Here is a 10519-nt window from a genome sequence, read left to right on the forward strand (position 1 = left end):
TGTTCACAACGTTGACATCAGCAAACCGCTCGCCCACACAACGCCATACACGCTGTCTACCATCTGCCCGGTACAGTTGAAACCGGGATTCATCCGTAAAGAGCACACTTCTCCAGCCTGCCAGTTGCCATCGAAGGTGAGCATTTGCCCATTTAAGTCGTTTACGACGCAGAACTGCAGTCAGGTCAAGACTCTGGTGAGGACGACGAACACGCATATGAGCTTCCCTGAAATGGTTTGTGCAGAAATTCTTTGGTTGTGCAAACCCACAGTTTTGTCAGCTGTTCGAGTGGCTGGTCTCAGACGATACTGCGGGTGAAGAAGCCGGATGTGGAGGTCCTGGGCTGACGTGGTTACATGTGGTCTGCTGTTGTGAGGCCGGTTGGACGTACTGCCAAATTCTCTAAAACGATGTTGGCCTTCATTCAATTATCTGGCAACAGCTCTGGTGTACATTCCTGCAGTCAGCATGCCAATTACACTCTCCCTTAAAACTTGAGACATCTGTGGCATTGTGTTGTGTGGCAAAACTGCACATTTTAGAGTGGCCTTTATTGTCCCCAGCACAAGGTGCACCTGTGTAAAGATCATGCTGTTTAATCAGCTTCTTGATATGCCACACCTGTCAGGTGGATGGATTATCTTCGCAAAGGAGAAAATGCTCACAAACAGGGATGTAAACAAATCTGTGCACAACATTTGAGAGAAATAAGCTTTTTGTACATATGGACAATTTCTGGCATATTTTATTTACATGTTGCGTTTGTATTTTTGTTCGGTGTTTTAGTAGTGCACGGCGCTTGTAACGCCAGGGTAGTGGGTTCGATCCCTGGGACCACCCATACACAAAAATGTATGCACGCATGACTGTAAGTCGCTTTGGATAAAAGCGTCTGCTAAATGGCATATTATTACTATTATATTATAGTGACCCACACAAATAGTATAGCCTATTACATGACTGTTAATTAATGTGCCATTTTTTTGTCAAAAACGCTATTATGTTCAAACTAAGTGTATATAGCCTAAACGTGTTAACAGTAACTACACAGCCAACGCTACACTTCATAAAACTGGTCAGTCATTTTGTCTCAATCCTGCCATCTAGTGTCAGAGATGAGCATGCGTTCAAGCGGCCGCAACACGTGACAGATGATTAGAGGTGTTCTCTATGGAAGTGCACGCACGCACACTGTGACGAAGTTGGCCGTTACCTCGTGCACATAAAAAGGTGTCTTGAAGTCAGAAACAGTTTTAGTCCAAAAACAGAATTGATTGTCAATAAATAGATAAATACAACGCCAGGTTAAAATCGAACAACTCCTCATGTCCACCAGATGCATCAAAGGCGATGTCTACTTCCTTCAGAGGCTGTTGGAGAGAAGTGACAGTGATTTAAATTACAAAATGGCTTCTGTTTCGTCTTTCCAAGAGGAGGATCTCTACTGTTCTGTGTGCCATGACATTTTCAAGGATCCCGGACTCATGTCGAGTGGCCACAGCTTCTGTGAAGTATGTCTAGAACTAGGCTGGGAACAACAGGTCATCTCAGAAATGTCCAGTGTGCAGAAGAAAATGGTCAAAATATTGGTTTCCACAGTGACAAACTCAAGCTCTTCTGATAAACGTCTGTCTGTTTCGTGCTTCTACATCTGCATTGCTTTCTGTTTGGGGGTTTTAGGCCGGGTTTCTGTATAGCACTTTGTGACCTTTGCTAATATAAAAAGGGCTTTATAAATCAATTTCATTGATTGATTGATTGTCAGGATTCAAGACAACACATTCATACCAATAGATGAGGCTGTACAGGATTTTTATAAGGAAGAAATATGTTTTTATTTTATTTTCAGATCCATGGGCTCTGAGGGCTTTAACTCGGGGACAGACAGCGGGGACGTTGAGGTTGGGGACAGTACAGTCTGGTTCATGGGTGTCATCATACCAGGCTGGTCAGAGGACGGGAAACATGAAGCCTGAAAGGTGGATTTTGTATTATAGTGGAGGTCAATACGGAGCAAGCCCCCCCCATCAGGGCCAGGTATTCCAGAGAGAGAGAATTCCAGTCTATGGGGTAGGCACTCTACAGTTAATAATAATAATAATATGCCATTTAGCAGACGCTTTTATCCAAAGCGACTTATAGTCATGCGTGCATATTTTTTTTTTGTGTATGGGTGGTCCCGGGGATCGAACCCACTACCTTGGCGTTACAAGCGCCGTGCTCTACCAGCTGAGCTACAGAGGCAGTTGACGTCTTACAACTTAGTCTACGGTACATTCTATTGTAAGATATATTGATAATTTGTTCCACATAATTATTTTTTCCTATGCATTGCAATTATCTTATTTTCCTTGTTTATTTGAAGAGTGTAATCAATATTAGCATTTTCTGTTGATTTCAGTCTGTTTTGTCTTTTTAATGGGGGCCAGGTATTCAATCCAATCCCACATTCACTGTGAACACTGCATATGTTCGCTCAATCAGATATTACGTTTTTAGTCATTTAGCAGACGCTCCAGAGCGACTTACAGTTAGTGAGTGCAGACATAAAAAAATATATATATATTATACTGGTCCCCCGTGGGAAACGAACCCACAACTCTGGCGTTGCAAACGCCATGCTCTACCAACTGAGCTACAGGAGGCTAAATGTAAAGCATGCTATAACCCAGATCTACCGCTGAAGGCATTGAATCCCAGCCCTAATCTACACTAACACACAAAAAAACTTCAGTGTGCACTGGTTCTGTCATGTGTCTACAATATTTTTTTTATATCCAATTGGTAGTTACAGTCTTGTCCCATCGAGAGTCCTCCGAAACACGACCCCGCCAAGCCGCACTACTCACTTAACCCGGAAGGAAACACAGTACAGCTGGCGACCGAAGTCAGCTTGCAGGCACCCGGCCCACCACAAGGAGTCGCTAGAGCGCGATGGGACAAGGAAATCCTGGCCGGCCAAACCCTCCCCTAGCCGGGACGACGATGGGCCAATTGTGCGCCGCCTCATGAGTCTCCCGGTCGGCTGCGACACAGCCGGGGATCGAACCCGGGTCTGTAGTGACGATTCTAGCACTGAACTGCAGTGCCTTAGACCGCTGTGCCACTCGGGAGGCCCTACACATGTATTTTTGCGCATGCGTGCTTAATCGTTCTGAGAATAAACACACAAACAGTTAATAGTCAGTATTTCTTTTTATTTAAAATATACAAAAAGATGGATGTATTCTTATCTATTTATTTCTAAATGTTCTGGCTCACTGTAGTCAACATGGCGTTCATCCTTTTTTTCCTGGAGCCGAGAGACAAGACAAGACAAGACAAGACAAGACAAGACAAGACATGCGCACCACAGACGCGCAGAGCTCATGGGGGCTGTTCCAGAAAGCAGGATCAATGAGTTAGCCAGCTAACTGTCCTAAATATTCTTCCTATTTTCCAGAAATATACACTTGAAATGAATCAAATCAAATTTTATTTGCCACATGCGCCGAATACAACAGGTGTAGACATTACCGTGAAATGCTTACTTACAGCCCTTAACCAACAATGCATTTATTTTTCAATAAAAAAAGTAAAATAAAACAACAAAAAAGTGTTGAGAAAAAAAGAGCAGAAGTAAAATAAAATAACAGTACGGAGGCTGTGACTATGCATAAATAATTAACAGAGTAGCAGCAGCGTAAAAGGATGGGGTGGGGGGGCAGTGCAAATAGTCTGGGTAGCCATGATTAGCTGTCCAGGAGTCTTATGGCTTGGGGGTAGAAGCTGTTGAGAAGCCTTTTGGACCTAGACTTGGCACTCCGGTGCGGTAGCAGAGAGAACAGTCTATGACTAGGGTGGCTGGAGTCTTTGACAATTTTGAGGGCCTTCCTCTGACACCGCCTGGTATAGAGGTCCTGGATGGCAGGAAGCTTGGCCCCAGTGATGTACTGGGCCGTATGCACTACCCTCTGTAGTGCCTTGCGGTCGGAGGCCGAGCAGTTGCCATACCAGACGGTGATGCAACCAGTCAGGATGCTCTCGATGGTGCGGCTGTTGAACTTTTTGAGGATCTGAGGACCCATGCCAAATTTTTTCAGTCTCCTGAGGGGGAATAGGCTTTGTCTTTCCCTCTTCACGACTGTCTTGGTGTGTTTGGACCATGATAGTTTGTTGGTGATGTGGATACCAAGGAACTTGAAGCTCTCAACCTGTTCCACTACAGCACCGTCGATGAGAATGGGGACGTGCTCAGTCCTCTTTTTTTTTTCCTGTAGTCCACCATCATCTCCTTTGTCTTGGTCACATTGAGGGAGAGGTTGTTATCCTGGCACTCTGACCTCCTCCCTATAGGCTGTCTCATCGTTGTCGGTGATCAGGCCTACCACTGTTGTGTCATCTGCAAACTTAATGATGGTGTTGGAGTCGTGCCTGGCCATGAAGTCATGGGTGAACAGGGAGTACAGGAGGGGACTGAGCACGCACCATTGAGGGGCCCCCGTGTTGAGGATCAGCGTGGCAGATGTGTTGTTACCTACCCTTACCACCTGGGGGCGGCCCGTCAGGAAGTCCAGGATCCAGTTGCAGAGGGAGGTGTTCAGTCCCAGGGTCCTTAGCTTAGTGATGAGCTTTGAGGGCACTATGGTGTTGAACGCTGTGCTGCAGTCAATGAATAGCATTCTCATGTAGGTGTTCCTCTTGTTCAGGTGGGAAAGGGCAGTGTGGATTGCAATAGAGATTGCATAATCTGTGGATCTGTTGGGGCGGTATGCAAATTGGAGTGGGTCTAGGGTTTCTGGGATAATGGTGTTGATATGAGCCATGACCAGCCTTTCAAAGCACTTCATGGCTACAGACGTCAGTGCTACGGGTCGGTAGTCATTTAGGCAGGTTATCTTCGTGTCCTTGGGCACGGGGACTATGGTGGTCTGCTTGAAACATGTTGGTATTACAGACTCAGTCAGGGGACATGTTGAAAATGTCAGTGAAGACACTTGCCAGTTGGTCAGCACATGCTCGGAGTACACGTCCTGGTAATCCATCTGGCCCTGCGGCCTTGTGAATGTTGACCTGCTTAAAAAAGTCTTAGCATGGTATAATTGACTCAAAACAACCAATATTCAAGTTTATGTTTCTAAATAAACCAGAAAAATCAAGAGATATGTGACTGTTTATCAGAGTTAGCTTGGCTAACTTAATGATCCAGCTAACTTAATGATCCAGCTAACTTAATGATCCCAGCTAACTTAATGATCCAGCTAACTTAATGATCCCAGCTAACTTAATGATCCAGCTCTCTGGAACATCCCAATGACCTGTTGCCCCAATGGTCCCAATCCACACCACCATAGAAAATAACAATCAAAGAAGTGTAAATTTAAAAAATGGGAGATTTATTTTTCACAGCATTCAAAATATGAAAAGGAAGAAACCTTTACAAGTAAATAATACATACATGGTACTTTTTCCAAGTATGATATGATATTTCCAAGTATGATACGACATTCAGTGTTGTAGTATTTATATGGGAACTGCATAATGAGGTACTTGGTTTCTATTCAGAAAAGCAGGATGTACTGTAAGGCGGTAGATCCCCGTAATATCGCGTTTTACATTTAAAAGGTTTATCGTGAATGCGGCCCCCACGAACATTACCTTTAAAAAGGTGCATAGCCGACAAAGCGCGATTGGACTAAATCCCAGCCTAAGACTGCATCCACAATGGCTGTATTTACACAGGCAGCCTAATTCTGATCTTTTGCCAATAATTGGTCTTTTGACCAATCAGATCAGATCTTTTGCCAATAATTGGTCTTTTGACCAATCAGATCAGATATTTTGCCAATAGTTGGGCAACAGATCAGAATTGGGCTTCCTGTGTAAACACAGCCTTAGACAATGGATCATAGACTGTATATATTTTGCTGTAAATACATAGTCATCGTCAGACTTTAGTTATTTTTTTCACAGATGATCATGAACGAAACCATGAAAGTAGACTATTGCTGCATCCTGAATATATTGCTTGACCCCTTGGTTACTTACATTTCTCCATACATAGACAGAGACCAAGGTACGCTATGACAAGTCAAAAAGCCATAGCTCTCCATATGAGGAAAACAAAGCGTTAAGACAAAAACCTGAAGCTGTATGTGAGAACATTTATTCACTGGTGTTTTATCCAGGGGTGTATTCATGTGGCAAAATGTTTTGCAGAGGAAAAGGATTTGCAAAGAAAATGAGTGTTTCTTATTGGACAAGTTCAGGTTAGTCCCTCCCCATTTCATCCTGTTTGGTTCCGAGTGAATAACCCTGAGGTATCCTAGAGCACTGTTCCTTCAGGACCCTGGGATAGATAGTTGTATTACCGGTCTATTCTCAGGTGTTAGTGTAGTGGAGGTTTGTGATGAGGTAGCACTGCCTGAGACTTGAAATATATCATTCTCACCCTTCGCGGAATTTCCTCTTGGTCTAATGGTTAACATGTTGGTTTCCTGAGCAGGAGACCAGGGTTCAGATTGCACCCGTAACAGTTTTAACGTTCCTCCAAGAAGGAGGAACCCATAGCTTGCTATTCGCTGGTATAGAAGTTAGAAAAACACAGTTCTAGAGAAACACTACATATGCAGTGTCGTCTGTTACCATGGTAAAGACATTACACTAGGAAGGAAGCTGATAGAGAATAGAACATTGTTGTTATGTTTAATTACTTGGGGAGATAAAACAAATAAAACACAGAAAGATGAAGATCTGCATCCTCAAACCTGAGCCATAACTACCACTACAGTCTACCCTGGCTGAGCCATAACTACCACTACAGTCTACCCTGGCTGAGCCATAACTACCACTACAGTCTACCCTGGCTGAGAGCCATAACTACCACTACAGTCTACCCTGGCTGAGAGCCATAACTACCACTACAGTCTACCCTGGCTGAGCCATAACTACCACTACAGTCTACCCTGGCTGAGAGCCATAACTACCACTTACAGTCTACCCTGGCTGAGAGCCATAACTACCACTACAGTCTACCCTGGCTGAGAGCCATAACTACCACTACAGTCTACCCTGGCTGAGAGCCATAACTACCACTACAGTCTACCCTGGCTGAGAGCCATAACTACCACTACAGTCTACCCTGGCTGAGAGCCATATAACTACCATTACAGTCTACCCTGGCTGAGCCATAACTACCATTACAGTCTACCCTGGCTGAGCCATAACTACCACTACAGTCTTCCCTGGCTGAGAGCCATAACTACCACTACAGTCTACCCTGGCTGAGAGCCATAACTACCACTACAGTCTACCCTGGCTGAGAGCCATAACTACCACTACAGTCTACCCTGGCTGAGCCATAACTACCACTACAGTCTACCCTGGCTGAGAGCCATAACTACCACTACAGTCTACCCTGGCTGAGAGCCATAACTACCACTACTGGGATTGAAACATTACTAGAGCAGGATAATGTTGATACTGGCAGGTAGAAATATCGGGTGTGATCACCGGTGACATCACAAAACAATCGAGCCCTGCCCAGAAACCACCCTAGGCCTACTCAAGTCTATACCCTTAAATCTGAGAGGGTTGGATAGGTATAAGGAATAGGGTGAAGTGTTCACCTTGCCTGTCAGAGAGCAAATGAGACTGTAGTGGTAGATATCGCGCAGCCAGGATTGACTGTAGTGGTAGATATCGCGCAGCCAGGATTGACTGTAGTGGTAGATATCGCGCAGCCAGGATTGACTGTAGTGGTAGATATCGCGCAGCCAGGATTGACTGTAGTGGTAGATATCGCGCAGCCAGGATTGACTGTAGTGGTAGATATCGCGCAGCCAGGATTGACTGTAGTGGTAGATATCGCGCAGCCAGGATTGACTGTAGTGGTAGATATCGCGCAGCCAGGATTGACTGTAGTGGTAGATATCGCGCAGCCAGGATTGACTGTAGTGGTAGATATCGCGCAGCCAGGATTGACTGTAGTGGTAGATATCGCCGCAGCCAGGATTGACTGTAGTGGTAGATATCGCGCAGCCAGGATTGACTGTAGTGGTAGATATCGCGCAGCCAGGTTTGACTGTAGTGGTAGATATCGCGCAGCCAGGATTGACTGTAGTGGTAGATATCGCGCAGCCAGGTTTGACTGTAGTGGTAGATATCGCGCAGCCAGGTTTGACTGTAGTGGTAGATATCGCGCAGCCAGGTTTGACTGTACGGTGTACAAATATTACCATATTTTTCTATACCCATCCAATTCTTCAAGATCCACACAAGGGTCTAGACTCAAGAGTAGGGGTCTCTTCTAGAAGGGGGCCATTGCATTTTTTGCTGAAAGACAATCTAGCAACACATTTCTTTACAGAGAGAAAAATGTAAGCACTAGCTACATAGCTTTTGACCCCGAGCCACTCATACCAATAGAATATATTATAAAAATCAATAACACAAAACCATATTTCAGGGTTCTCCCCAGGATTTTGGACTCAGAGATTGTTGCATGTTTTAACACCTGTAAATGCAATTTCCTGCAATCTAGAGCAAAACATTGCCTTAAAATGATAAAATAAAGTTGCAATATATATATTTTAAAAAATAATACAGTGGCACAGCGCCCCGCTTACATTCTTTGGGGAGAACCATGATATTTAGAAAATTAAAAACAGAAAACACATTATTATTATTATTATTATTATTATGTAAAATGAAAAACAATAATGCCCCAATCAGATACGGTGTAAAATCAGTGTTCTGCAACTGCGTACATTACAACAACAGGTATTTACATACAAGATCCAGACTCTTATTTGGGTTGAACAACATCAACAGTGGTCCTCTGTAGCTCAGCTGGTAGAGCATGGCGCTTGTAACGCCAAGGTAGTGGGTTCAATCCCCGGGACCACCCATGCACAAAAATGTATGCACGCATGACTGTAAGTCGCTTTGGATAAAAGCGTCTGCTAAATGGCATATTATTATTATTATTATTATTATTATTAACACCTCCTCAACACCTCCTCCACCTCCTCAACACCTCCTCCATGCAACTAGTCAGAGTCTGATAGAATTTGAAATCTCCATAAAAATAAAAAAGGTTAAACTCTCAGTAAAATATATCATCTACTAAAACACGATAAGTAACATGATAAAAACAGAGATATTAATGAATCTATATAAAAGCCTGAGGTATATGTGATGTCAGAAGGTTTCTGTGTAGTAAACAGTTGAGAACTAACATATAAAAAGTCATCTTACAGTACATTCACAGAGAGTCGTCAGTTAAAAAGCACAAAAAAAAGAGAATACATGAACATTATCTATCGTTGATGATCCTTGAGTAGTGAGCAGGGTTAGGGTCAATTCCGTTTTCAGGAAGTACACTGAAATTCCATTTCTCTTCAATGCTTTTCAATTAGGAAAAATTCATCCCAACATGGGCGGACTGGGACCAGAAATCAGCCCTGGCATTTCAAACACTGGTCCATTTTATTCCTTGAGGCCCCCACAAAGGCAAAACATTTTCTTGAAGGCCCAAAAATCTGACAATTTTTTCCCTCAAGGTAAAGGGCTGAACCCAACTGCAGCATGAAAAATGCAGACCGTGCCACAATGATCTCTGTCGGGACCCACAGGTCCCGGGGGATGCTTCTAAAACGTTGCTCAAGAGAAAGTCTCTCCAACACTGCTCTCTTCAAACTACGTCTAGCCTATTGGCTGATATATCCCAGTAATATCAATAGTCTAATATGAAATGGGCCACGTGAGAATCTGTTTCTTCGGTTATTTTTACGCATTTTGCTATTGCCTACAGGGCGAACGTGGCTGGCAAGTGAGCTGCTTCATCAGATACGCCTAAAGTGAGATTGCTGGACTGCGGTTGGGTTCGGGACCAGTTCTTGTGGTAGCGGGTGGGAGTCGGACAGAAAGCCAGCAGGTATGGGCGGAATTAATAAAATCAGTCCTGCGCAGACTTCTACTTCAAGGCCCCCCCACACCAGCCCATCTCTTTCCTTTAGGCCCCCCATTATTAGCCAGATAATGATCATTTTGCGCAATACAACAAGTTAGACAGGCCATACCGGGCTAAAAATGGACCAGCCCATATGGAATTTGCCCGAAATGCCAGTCCGCCCCTGGATCCCAACCCTGGCAGTGACTGTATCAGCAGCATTGTGTGGACATTCACTGGTATGTTATGGTCTGGTCATATTAGCCTGGTTCCAGGTGTGTTTGTGATGTTTTGACCATAAGAGTTGGCAAGGCAGCGCAAACAGTTCTGGAACCAGGCTAGTCTTGTATGCAGTTGAAACCAAGGCAGCCACTGAGTTTAGTTTTTCCTTGCATGACATACAGGTTGCCGAGGCAACTGAAACTTAGTCTCACAAGTCAGACAATTGTTTCCAAAATGAAAGACTGGAAATCATAGATTTGTGAAACTGGTGTGAGACGGAGTCTACTGAGCAGACAGAGATATTAACTCAAGCATGGCCCTTGTGACTGAGAATCAATAACAAATACTTATTCACAGCTTCAAAA

General features: G+C 44.0%; 1 long non-coding RNA gene across 1 annotated transcript; it reads left to right on the forward strand.

Annotated features, from left to right (window-relative positions):
• Positions 1-5361: 5361 nt before the first annotated feature.
• On the forward strand, positions 5362-8797 carry LOC123481581. Its single transcript, XR_006657200.1, has 2 exons — positions 5362-8156; positions 8190-8797. It is a non-coding gene; the product is annotated as an uncharacterized LOC123481581 (long non-coding RNA).
• The last annotated feature ends 1722 nt before the right edge of the window (positions 8798-10519 follow it).

The sequence above is a fragment of the Coregonus clupeaformis genome, chromosome 21 (assembly GCF_020615455.1).
Source record: "Coregonus clupeaformis isolate EN_2021a chromosome 21, ASM2061545v1, whole genome shotgun sequence".
Lineage (NCBI taxonomy): Eukaryota > Metazoa > Chordata > Actinopteri > Salmoniformes > Salmonidae > Coregonus > Coregonus clupeaformis.